The sequence below is a fragment of the Giraffa tippelskirchi genome, chromosome 3 (assembly GCF_054371585.1).
Source record: "Giraffa tippelskirchi isolate mGirTip1 chromosome 3, T2T-mGirTip1v1.2.pri, whole genome shotgun sequence".
Lineage (NCBI taxonomy): Eukaryota > Metazoa > Chordata > Mammalia > Artiodactyla > Giraffidae > Giraffa > Giraffa tippelskirchi.
Window position 1 is genome coordinate 16,404,257 of NC_137277.1, and position 12,395 is coordinate 16,416,651.

Below are 12,395 nucleotides of genomic sequence, written 5' to 3' on the forward strand. Positions count from 1 at the left end.
CAGCTCTTCACACATCTGCCTCACAGAATTGTCTCTGAGCCCTATTACCAGATACAAAATTAAATAAATATTATGAGCTGAGGCTGAGGGTTGTACTGGTAACTGGAGGGAGAAAAGTCATCCTTATTCTTTCTAAACTTTTGTTTCTACAATGTGGTATTGTTGTGACATAACACAAGTATGAGGAGGATAAAGGCCACGCCAACAGCAAACACAGCTGTTTTGAATCCTAGTCTGTATTTTTTTAATTAACTAAATACAGTGCTTGGTTTGCTTTTTTTTTTTTTTAAATCAACATTAGGAAGCTCATCAATTACACAGAAGAGAAACTGACATAGAAGCTGACACTGTCCAGGTATTCGTGCCTAACCAGTTTTGCATTTCAGCCCTGGTTTAAGTTAAAGAAGCATTCATTCAGGACCTGCTGTATGTTCAGACAAGACCAGGAATTTGTATCATGAAGACAAAGGGCCAGGTTTTCTGGGAGAGGCGGATGCTTGGCCAGGGCATCACTACTTGGATCTGTGTTTTATGGAAGAGAGGCCAGTCCATTAGTTTAATTAAGTGAAAAAAAAAAAAAAAGCTTGATCGATGTCCATGTACACTTTCTACAGGACAGGCCAAGGGAAATTTATAGAAGCAGAGCGGGTAGGCCTCTGGCAGGATTACAATAAAATCAGATGTTTGTGTCCTGGAGTTTCCTCTCCTTTTTCAGCACTTGCAACCTCTGAACAAAACAAAACAAAAACAAATAGTAGCAATAAACCATCTGCGGGACTGCTTTTTGTTGCTGGGGTAGAGGATTATACTTCTGGATTGCTTCTCCAGTTCTCCCAACTTGACCCAGCTAATAAACATTTAAAAGGGAGGAAGGGAAAATTACCTCTCAGCTCAGAAAATCAATGTTAAGGGTCCAGATTCTAAAATCCACACAGTCTATGCATTAGAGAGGTACTTAGGCTCTCACTCAGGAACTCAGTCCTCCTCATCCATATTTTAAGACAGATTATTAATTAATCTGGTATTTCAACCTGCAGGAGCTTAGAAGGCACACAGCAAAGGAGCGCCCACACACTGTCCATGGCTGCTTATAATTATCATGACTGGGGCTATTTAATGACCTTCAGGGCAGACAAGGCCCTATTCGCTCACAGACAGACCTATTCATTCACTCACTCTTTCATTCATTCATTCAACCAGCCCTGCCTCCTCAGGGCTACTAATGCTCATTCAAGTTCTTGGTAATACCACCCTCCTTGACGTTAAGGGAGGTTTATAGAGCTGCCAATGTGCCTGTAAGACTCCCACTTTCTACCCCAGTGAAACCTCCTAAGCGATCAAAGATCCTTAGGAACAGCATTAGTTTCCTGTAGCAGCAATGAGACAGTACTACCAACGATGTCACTTCAAGCAACAGAAATGTTACTCTCTCACAGCTCTTGCTTCCCTTGTGGCTCAGCTGGTAAAGAATCCACCTGCAATGCGGGAGACCTGGATTGGGAAGATCCCCTGGAGAAGAGAAAGGCTCCCACTCCAGTATTCTGGCCTAGAGAATTCCAGGGACTGTATAGTCCACAGGGTCGAAAAAAGTCAGACACAACTGAGCGACTTTCACTTTCACTTTCTTTCACTTGGCTCTGTAGGTAGAAGTCCAAAATCAAGATGTCAGCAGGGCTACACTCCCCCTGAAGGCCGTAGGGAAGAATCTTTCCTGCCTCTTCCAGCTTTCGGTGGCCCCAGGAGATCCCTGTGGCTGCATATCCTCAATCTCTGCCTCCACTTTCACAAGGCCATCTTTGTGTCTGTCTCCTCTTTTCTTATAAGGATCCCTGTCATCCTATATCCAGAATGATTTCATCTCAAGGTTTTTAACTTCTTAACTGACTACATCTGCAAAAACCCTATTTCCAAATAAGGTCACATTCTGAGGATCCGGACAAGCATGAATCTTGAGGAGACTATTGGACCCCCACAGAAGGCTATCACTAAACTGATAACTGAGTATCCCACCTCCCCTGAAAGGCCATCAGCATGAATCCCTGAACCTCAACATCCCTGAAGCCCAAGGATCCCTGGTTCCATTTTATCCCCACTCCTCCTCTTGCCTTGACTTTCCACACATCAGAAAACTGTTAGTTGTTTAGTCGTGTCCGACTCTTGGCAACCCCACGGACTGTAGCCCAGGCTCCTAGGTCCCTGGAATTCTCCAAGTAAGAATATTGGAGTGGGTAGCCATTCCCTTCTCCAGGGGATTTTCCCAACCCAGGGATTGAACCCGGGTCTCCTGCATTGCAGGCAGATTCTTTACCCCTGAGCCACCAGGGAAGCCCTCCACACATCAGAGACAGAAATCAAATCATGTCACTCCCCTGTTTTTAACTCTCAGTGGCTCCCGCAGTAAAAAGGCAACATCCCAAACTCCTGGCCAGGCCCCCAAAGCCCAATACAGTCTGCCCTCTGCCTTGGTCTGTTCCATCTCCTCGGAGAACCAGGTTCTGTTCTGAGCCCCAGTAGCAGTGCTACCTGTGGTCTCGGCCCCTCTGCCCCATGCTGACAATACCCACACCCAGCCTGTGCTGTACTCTGCTGGCCGTCAGACTCCTCTTTGGGTGCATCTTCTCCCATAGCTAGGTGGTTCCACTGCCCAGGGCTGGCTGGCCCTCTGGTGATGCATCTGTCTGCAAGCTTGGTGTGGATCATAGCAGCCACCACACTCTCCCATGTGGTGTCACCCACGTGTCCAGACCTGCTTCCGCAGCTGCAGCTAAGTCCTTTGCCTTCCCTACTGCACACTTTTCGTTCTGTCTCCTCTCTAGATCTGGCTTCCGTTGGTCTGGCTCAAGCAAGGAGGAGACAGGAAGACTATAAAAAGCAGGAGAGGGAGAACCATTTAGTGCAGAAGCAACTGGCTCTTTTGCCAAATATCTGCGAGGCTTCTTCCCGTGATTCATGCAGGTCTCTGCTCAGATGTCATCTCATCAAAGGCCTTCCCCATCACTTTCCCCATTGCCACTCCCTGCTCCTTTATCCTGCCTTTTTAGAGTCTCTACCTGACATTATATTTGTATGTTTATACATTATCATCCAAAGAGCCAACTCATTGGAAAAGGCCCTGATGCTGGGAAAGATTGAAGGCAAAAGGAGAAGGGGGCAGCAGAGGATGAGATGGTTGGTAGATAGCATCACCAATTCAATGGACATGAATCAGAGTAAACTCCAGGAGATAGTGGAAGACAGAGGAGCCTGGCGTGCTATAGTCCACAGGGTCGCAAAAAGTCGGACACGACTTAGCAACTGAACAACAACAACATTAATATCTGGGTCCTCGCATGCAGAAGGCAGGAAGTTTCTAGTGGTGCCAGGCATTCCGTGACTTGTGGCTGCACATCCCTAGTGCCCAGAAGGGTATCTGGCACATAATAACTACTCAGTAAATACTGGTAAGCTAAATGAGAACAATAGTACCACAGAACTGAAATCCATAGGATACACTGTAACTGCTGATCTTTACAACAGATCTCTCAAGCAATCAAGGCAGAAAAATATTTACTTTTTTCTTTGGATTCAATAAGATGTTCCGCAAGCCTTTAACAAAGTTTCTAGAACATAGCAAGCCCAGCAAAATGTTAGCTATTATGATAGAAAACATTCTAGAAAAATGTACATGATTTTGTTAAACCTTCCTTATCAGGCACACCCAGCTTGTTTCCTGAGAGTTTCAGACAGCTAGAACTTTCCTGGAGGGTTAATCCATTGGGGAAATATGGGGGTGTGGTTGGTACCAACGGAAACTGAAAATATCTAAGCCAAACAGAGGACATTTTAAATATAGGTGTTGCTGATGAAATAAACATACAGCCCATTGTCCAAAAAAAGTCCCCACTTTAAAAGATAAATGAAGAAAAGGTTTCAGACTGATTCACGTGGAGCCTTTGAAGACATAAAATGTGTGGAAATGTGTGAATTATGCATTTCTCGGGATATATGCTTTTAAGATTAGTAAGGGACAAATCTACATTAGTATTCAAGGCCACAGAATCCAGTCTGTTTTACAAATTACCATGTAATTAAACAGAAGGCTCACAAGATCTATTTTAAGCACATCCTTCCCTTATTCTTAGTATTCCGCTCACCATCTAAGTCCCCTCTAGCCAAAACCACAACTCAAAAACTGCAAGCTCATGGTACTGTCAAGGAATATTTTCTAACTGTCCCCTAAAACTGCCAGACGAGCCATGTTCCCATCATGAATAAGGGTATCAAGAGGTTGACAGGAGGTTAAAAGATGGGAAAAAATATAGTAAGAAGGGTAAAGCTTGACGGTGAGACAAGACAGGAAACGTAAAAAAAAAAAAGTGTTGTTTATATTAATGATAGTTAAAGGGGCAGCTCATCATAAAGTAGAAACATCTAATGAATAAATGTCTTTAAAACTTCCAAGTTTTTTTATAGTACAGAGAAGCAGAAAGAGTTAATGGTTCCTGAGATGTTACCATTTATAAACTCCCTTGCATCTGAAACTGTCTTAAACTCTATATAAATCATACCTTTACACGTGTGAAAGGTACTTCTTTTACAGGTGAGCAGAATGGGGTTCAGATCAGAAAAGTTAAGTGATTTGTTCCCAAGTAGTGGGGATGCAGAGCTGCAACTGTGTTTGTTCCAAAGTGGAACTCTTTTGGCTGCACTGATAATAATTCCTCAATGATTCCCAAGTGCTCTTGCGTCACCAAGTTTGCACAGGTTCAATGCCAAACGGAAAAAAACAAAGCCAGTGTAGTCTGTTCTCATAAGGCTAAATTTACTCACTGTTTAAATCCTGAAATCATTTCATGTTCAAACATACTTCCATAAAATAAAGGACATTTCACATGAAAATTTCCCCCAATCATAAAAAACAAATTTTAACATGAAAAATTAATGAAAAGAATAGCAGAAGTTTTTTAAATAGCCTTACTCTGCAACATAAAAAGTTGATCTTGCATCAAGTGCCAAAATTTCTTTCGAAATTTTACTGACCCATGAAATAAAAGACTGGCACTATTGCACAATAGCCAGTATTTTTCAATTTACCCATCAGGGGTTTATGAGGTCATTTTAGTTGGTCAATACCTGCACTCTTTCTTTCTATGTCAATAAAATTGAATAAAAAATTGAAAACACCAGGAGATAAGGACAGGTAGCATTAAGGTTAATGAACGCTTCATAAAATGCTTGCTTTAATTGTATACTATATAAATGCATGTTTGTACTGTGTTAGGATGTAAATTTTACTTCTTACTGGGGGTCACGGTCAAAAAAACTTTGAAAGCCTTTGTGCTGTTTTTCTCAGAGTAATGCATATTCTTTATTGAACATTTGTAAAACAGAAAAACTGTATAAGAAGAAAGTTTAAAATCATCTATAATTCCATCACTCACAAATGACTATTATTAATAGCTTTATCTCCTAAGCATGTTTTTATATTACACAAACACTAGCTGGACACACAAACACTAAATATTGCTAAGTCCTCTAACATTGCACCATGATTTAAATATAAGCCTGATCCTCAGTGGCTTTGTGCCACAAATGAGGGAGAACACACATTTTTGTTTTTATTTTGGCTGCACCATGTGGCTTGTGGGATCTTAGTTCCCAACCAGGGATCACACCAGGGCCCATGGCAGTGAAAGCAGCCAGACCTAACCACTGGAGCACCAAGGAATTCTGGGGAGAGGGGAAATACTCTTAAACAAGATGAACTAGTGCAATTTTGGATGCTGAGGCTGAGGCATCTATTAGTCTCTGTGATTACATCAATTGATAAGGGGGAATTGATTTCTATCTACCTGCTCACAGAAGGAATGCAATCTTCCACCTTAAGTGAAAGTCACTCAGTCGTGTCTGACTCTTTGCAACCCCATGGACTCTCCAGGCCAGAATACTGGAGTGGGTAGCTGTTCCCTTCTCCAGGGGATCTTCCCAACCCAGGGATCGAACCCAGGTCTCTCGTGTTGCAGGAGGATTCCTGGTGGCTCAGATGGTAAAGAATCCATCTGAGCCACCAGGGAAGCCCAAGAATACTGGAATGGGTAGCCTAACCCTTCTCCAGTGGATCTTCCAGACCCAGGAATCGAACCGGGGTCTCCCGCATTGCAGGCTGATTCTTTATTAACTGAGTTATCAGGGGTAATCTTCCACCTTAAAAGTCAGCACTTGACTCCACCATGAACATTTTCAATGAGGATTCAATCAAAGCAGATTATATATTTGCTTGGAATTTTGCTTCCAAGTGTTAAATATGGCATATTTTTAGCCTTGGGAGTGATGGAATTTGTGTTAACAGGTCGTGGTGAGAATAGTCAGTTCACAGCCAAGCTCCGGGTGCAGCCAGTGTTCACGTGCAATAGAGGATGACTTTGAAAATCCGGCAAACCTGGCTCACACGCTCTTGTGAGAGAAATCGAAGGTTTTAATAGTGAGAGACTGTAAATTGTGGGAAAGCAGTAATGTAGCCAGGATCTCACAGTGCCACAAAGCCTATGTATTAATGTGAACTATGACCAGAAGAATTTCTCCCGGCAGGAATCAAGACTAGGAGAGTGGCCCAGTATGGCACCTCCAGAGTAGACCCCATGCTTGCATTTGCTACAAAGAAGAGACACTCGGAACAGGGTGCTGAAAATGTCACTGGCAAGTAAAAGCGAACTTCATTATGAATAGGAATTCCAACATTATCAATTAATTTGTTTCCTATCAAACATGAGTGTCCTTACCAAGCAATGAAAATGAGGAATCCAATTTTGAGGCAATAAACGTGGAATGTTTAAATAAAAACTAAGTAAGTTGTAAGAAAACATTGTGATACATCAATATGGAAACTCTAAACACAAATTTATATTCAAATGAGTTTTTTACTCCAAAGTGTAATTTTCACACTCACAAGGTTACAGGAAGTTTATGATGATCTACGCAGATGTCAGCGAACCAGGGGTGGCAGGCCAATGGCCTATTTGGTAAATAAAGTTTTATTAAAACACAGTCACACTCATCCCTCTCACCTACTGTTTATGGCTACTTTTGAGCTATGACAGCAGCATTGAAGGACTATGCCAGAGACCTTGTGGCCTGCAAAGCCAAAAAAAAAAGGGTGTTCACTGGCCCTTTAAGAAGAAGTTTGCCTAATGTCAGAAACTCTGGTGAAGCAATGCAGGTTTTGAACAAGCTGTGGCCAGTTGTGAGGGCCTGATCCTCCTGCACAGTGAACTAGTGATCCCTCTTTCTCTCCAGAGGTCATTTACTAAAGGGCATATGAATAGCTGTAAAACGTAACAGGAACACCAGTGGGGTTTGGATTGGTGTTAAAACCAATTTCAGAGAAGTGTGACTTTCAGGGTTGCAAGGAACCTACTCAAAACCTCTTCTGTGAAACTGATCCGGATGTTTCAGCCCAGAGTCCAAATAAGGACCAAGACACTCAAGAAAGAATATTGCGACTCTCTGCATGTGAGACTCCTCCGGAAGGAGACAATATCTTCCTTCCAGGCTGGAGGATACCAATCTGGAGCCTGCTTTTGAAGGCGCTATGGAAACATTCTTCTTTTCTTTAACAACTTTCTTTTATTTGTCCTTAATCCCAGAACCACAGGATGGAAACCCACAGAGACACAGTCGGACACACTCATTTTGTTCAATGCAGGTAAACCACATAACCCTATAGGTTGAAAGTACTAGTGACCATATTTCACCAGCTCTCTATATCAAATCCATATGCTCACCTTTACAAAAGAAAGCCATGCCCGCTGATTGGCGTCAGGGTGCTCCAGGGGAATATTACCTCCCCCAGGCAAAGCCCTACAAGATGATGCAGAGTATTTCCACAACCCATCATGATTCTTCAATCTGCCAGAAGAAAGACCTTTATTCAACTTGTATTGCTTGATTTGAAAGCCAAACTCAAAATCTCAATGCCGTCCTGACAATATTTCTATTAAATAAAATCCTCCCATGTTGTTGGGAGCTTTTAAATCAATCTGCCACAAAAAGCTTCTGAACAAGTTAATAACGCAGACACTGACTCACACTCTCCAGCAGGCACTCCTCCATGAGGAATCAATGGACTTTGTTCAATCTATCAAAACAGTTAGCAGTTGAGCAGTGAAACAATTAAAATGCAGCTCTTCTTTGTATTCTTTCTCATTTAAAAAAAAAGGCAAGGATGCTGAAGTCTTGGGAGCAACAGAATTAAGACAGCGCTGCTGAGTTCAAATCAGAGCTTCATTCCTTAGAGCAGAACTTACATTTACTAAGTGCTCAGGACACAGAAGGCATGTCCACACGACCACTCTTTCTCAGTCCACTTTTTAATTTATATTTATTTATTTGTGTTTATTATGGAAGCAGAGTTGATTTACAATGTTCAGGTGTTAATTACAGGTGCACAGAAAAGTGATTCCATTATATATATATATATATATATATATACACATGTATATGTATATATTCTTTTATAGATATATATTCTTTTTCAGATTTTTTTCCATTATAGATTATTACAAGATAATGAATATAGTTCCTTCAGCCCACCTCTTTGAAATTTATTTTTAATTTTTAAAAAATTTTATTGAAGTATAGTCAATTTACAATGTTGTGTTAGTTTCAAGTGTACAGTGAAGTGAATCAGTTATACATATATCTACTCTTTTTAAGATTATTTTCTCATATAAGTCATTAAAGAGTATCAAGTAAAGTTCCTGTGCCCACTTTTAAAGATGACACACTGAAGCTCAGAGGGTTGAAGTGACTTGTCCAAGGTCAAGCACCTAGTAAGAAGTGGCAGAATTGGGATTTAAACTCAGTCTATCTCTGAAGCCTTATTTTTTGTTTTGTTTGTTTGTTTGTTTTGGCCTCACCACATGGAGTGCAGGCTCTTAGTTCCCCGACCAGGGATAGAACCCTCACTCTCTCTACTGGAAGTGTGGATGCTTAACCAATGAACCTCCAGAGAAATCCCCTGATTTTGTTTTGTTTTCTCCTCCCAACTCTATGTAATGGTAGTCAGACAATGTCAAAGGTGTATGAGCTCCTCTCTTCCCAGGACAGGCCAGGGGACATGCTGTTTTGTTTTCTTCTCTGCCTCTCCTTTAAGTCTTTCGAAGCATATATTGGTACAGCCTTTCTTCAGATGATTTGCTTTAAGCCTTCTTCATTACATTCACAAGTGAGTCATACTTCCTGCAAGTTACACCAGCTCACCTTTCTGGGTTCCAAGCATTCACAGATATTAAGCTCATCTCTCATACTGTGAATCTTAACTTCAATTTGAGGTCATTTCCTGTTGGCCTCATGTATCATCGATATATGTGGAATTCGCCACTCGATATTATCTCTGGAAGGTCTCTAATTGCCTTGGCCCTACTAGACTATGATTCCCATCAAGGAAGGATTTACTGGCTCACTCACCTCTGTATTTCCAGACCTTGATAAATACTGACTTGATCAATGGACAGTGTAACTTTGCCACATTTCAAGGCAGTAGGGAAACTAAGGCACAGGAAGTGTAAGATAACTACTCTAAGGTCACAAAAAGAGTGGGACTTCACATAAGGCGATTTAAGAACCACCATAACCTGGATAAGGTGTAATCTGTTAGAGCTGGTTTTTCCTCTAATATCACACTACACAAAGAGGTTAGGAATAACATAAATGGATTTTGAAAGCTACCATCCTCTTTTCCCAAGTCTTTGGCACCAAGATAAAAAGGCTTTCGATCTTATATACAGGCTGTATGTGTGAACGTATCCAACACAGGGTGAAAAAGTAACAGTTCTTTTGCCACCTGCCAAGTTTTCACAAGCGCCATAAAGAAGAAAGCTCACGCTCAGCCTGCCTGGAAGGGAAGAAGCCAAAGAGGGGTGTGCAGAGGTCTCCCAAAGTGCCGTCTTCCCCTTTGTACCCAGAAAGACCCTAAAAGAGCCCTGGCCAAAGAGACTGGAGCTGAGTATGTTCTAGTTAACATCATGGATAATGCATTATTCATGGATGATAAAATTCTAATCATTGGGATAAGAATGGGCACCCACATGAGGCATTTCTGATCTTCCTTCAACTACATACAGACTATATAAGTGAAAGATTATTGATTTTTTCCCTGCATGGATGTGTGATCCTAGTTCCCCCACCAGGGATTGAACCCATACCCCCTGCACTGGAAGCAGAGTCTTAACCACTGGAGTAACAGGGAAGCCCCGAGGACTACTGATCTGATTAGAAGAAATATTGGAAAATATGTCTGACTATTAAGGCACTAAGTGCTTCTCTGGGGAGAAAATATATTAAATGTCAGGAAATGCAATGGGAATAAAAATACAAGTAGAAAATTGAATGGATTCATGTCATGGGTCTCCAAGAATTTAGAAATCTGGCTACACATTGAGATTTTTTTGCTCCATTGCTTCTGGCTGCATTCAGAGGCATGCCAACAGGCCGTGACTTAATAATTCCTGAGAATCTTCCTTTGAAGGTTTTCAAATCGCATTTAATACAAAGAATGCCATTAGAAAAGACTCACTGATCACTGATCAATAAAATATATTCCTTTCCATGGAGTGCCTTTTTATAGCTCCAATGTGAAAAGCATTGCTTTCCTGCTACCCCCTTGGGGATCAAAGGAAGACTGATGTCAAGCACTCAGAGCACAAAGGGAAAAAAGGTCTCCGATAACTTTGTGCTTTATGTACAGCCAGAGGTGGATCATTCTGGTATAAAAGGAATTTTTTTTTTTAATGAGTCCATTGACTCTGTAATGCAGGAAAAAAGAGGATCTTCCCTTTCTCAGAATTCTCCTGATTCCAAATTTAAAGCCAAAACTAGAAAGTATCCCAAATAAGGATGAAAGACTGGCTTCGCTCTTAGCTCTAAAGCATGTACTGAATCCACATAACTTGAGACAAGGACGCAGAGAAGGATCCACGAGTCTGGCACGGCAACTTGAGATGATGTTTGCTGTATATAAATCTGTATTTCCTAGGAAATACACCCTATCTACACTCTACCCAAGAATTAGGAAACTTCTAGAATCTGTGCCAATGAAGCAGAGCTGACTGACCAAGTCGGAGAAGCGTCTACTTCTCTACCATATGTAGCTTTCTTCTCCCTCACCCTCTGCACCTGCTGCCTGTCTTTTCCCACCTCCTGTTGCCATCTTTCTTTTTAAAAAATATTTATTTATTTTTATTTGTTTATTTGGCTACACCAGATCTTAGTTGTGGCATGTGGAATCTTCAGCTGTGCACACAAGCTCTCAGTTACGGCATGTGGGGTTTACTTCCCTGACCAGGGATCGAACCCAGGAGCCCTGTATTGGGAGCATGGAGGCTAAGCCACCCGGGAAGACCCTGATGACTTTCTTGCTTCCACCTTTTTCCTCTCCTTTTCTCCTTCTTCCTCAAAGCAAGGTTTTACTCGTGGTTACAAGCCACAGTAAAGTCTCTGCTTAAATTTACTGACTTATCAATCTAGTGTTAACCTTGGCAAAGAAGGTGCTGTCCTCTGCTGATCCCCCGGCATAAAAAGAATGGTTTACTCAGTAATGCCAAGCTAGACCCAAGTAGCATGAAGTTCTCACAGGCTGATAGATCTCCGAACGCAACCCAGGGCATCAGTCATGCCTGTTTTCTCTGGTCAAAGGCATTCATTTTCATCATACTTATATTAAGCAGAGTCCCTAAAATGACTGCCATCCCCTGTTGCTAATGTCTTTCATTTTTGCTTCTTCCTCCTCCAGCAAGATTGTTTCACGGAACATGCAGAAATCTGCCTACCTAGCCAAAGAATGAAAAATGTGATGCTCTTGTGATAGGAACTTTTTTTCATGAAACACTGAAATCCCATTTCCCTGCACTGTAATTTCTAGGTCATTACTTACTAGGCAAAGTTAGAATATTCCATTTAAATGTAAAATTGTCTTCTCCTAGGAACGGCAGACCAGCGCTGCCATAAAAAAAACCAATTGAACAAGTTAGAAATTTAGTCTCTAATAAAAATAGGTATGGGCTTCCCTCGGTGGTTCAGACAGTAAAGAATCCGCCTGCAATGCTGGAGACCTGGGTTCAATCCCTGGGTTGGGAAGATTCCCTGGAGAAGGCAAGGGCCATCCACTCCAGTATTCTTGCCTGGATAATTCCATGGACAGAGGGGCCTGATGGGCTACAGTCCATGAGGTTGCAAAATAGGTATCGAGGGCTTTATAACAGTCTACAAGGTAATAAGCAGATCTTAATCTACTACCTAATCATCTCCTGATAATGAGGTTATGTGCTTGGTAGCCTTAAGATTCAAATCATCTCTTGGTGAGATTTATCACACGCACTTCCCAAGGGAAGAATACCCTAATATGTTGCCTCTTTCCATTG

The 12,395-nt window shown here is 41.7% G+C and overlaps 1 long non-coding RNA gene across 1 annotated transcript; it reads right to left on the reverse strand.

The window, feature by feature from the left end:
* Positions 1–274: 274 nt before the first annotated feature.
* On the reverse strand, positions 275–7,277 carry LOC145541163 (uncharacterized). The gene is made up of 3 exons (XR_014078838.1): positions 7,141–7,277; positions 2,420–4,781; positions 275–1,475 (listed from the first exon to the last, which is right to left on the reverse strand). It is a non-coding gene; the product is annotated as an uncharacterized LOC145541163 (long non-coding RNA).
* Between the last annotated feature and the right edge of the window lie 5,118 nt (positions 7,278–12,395).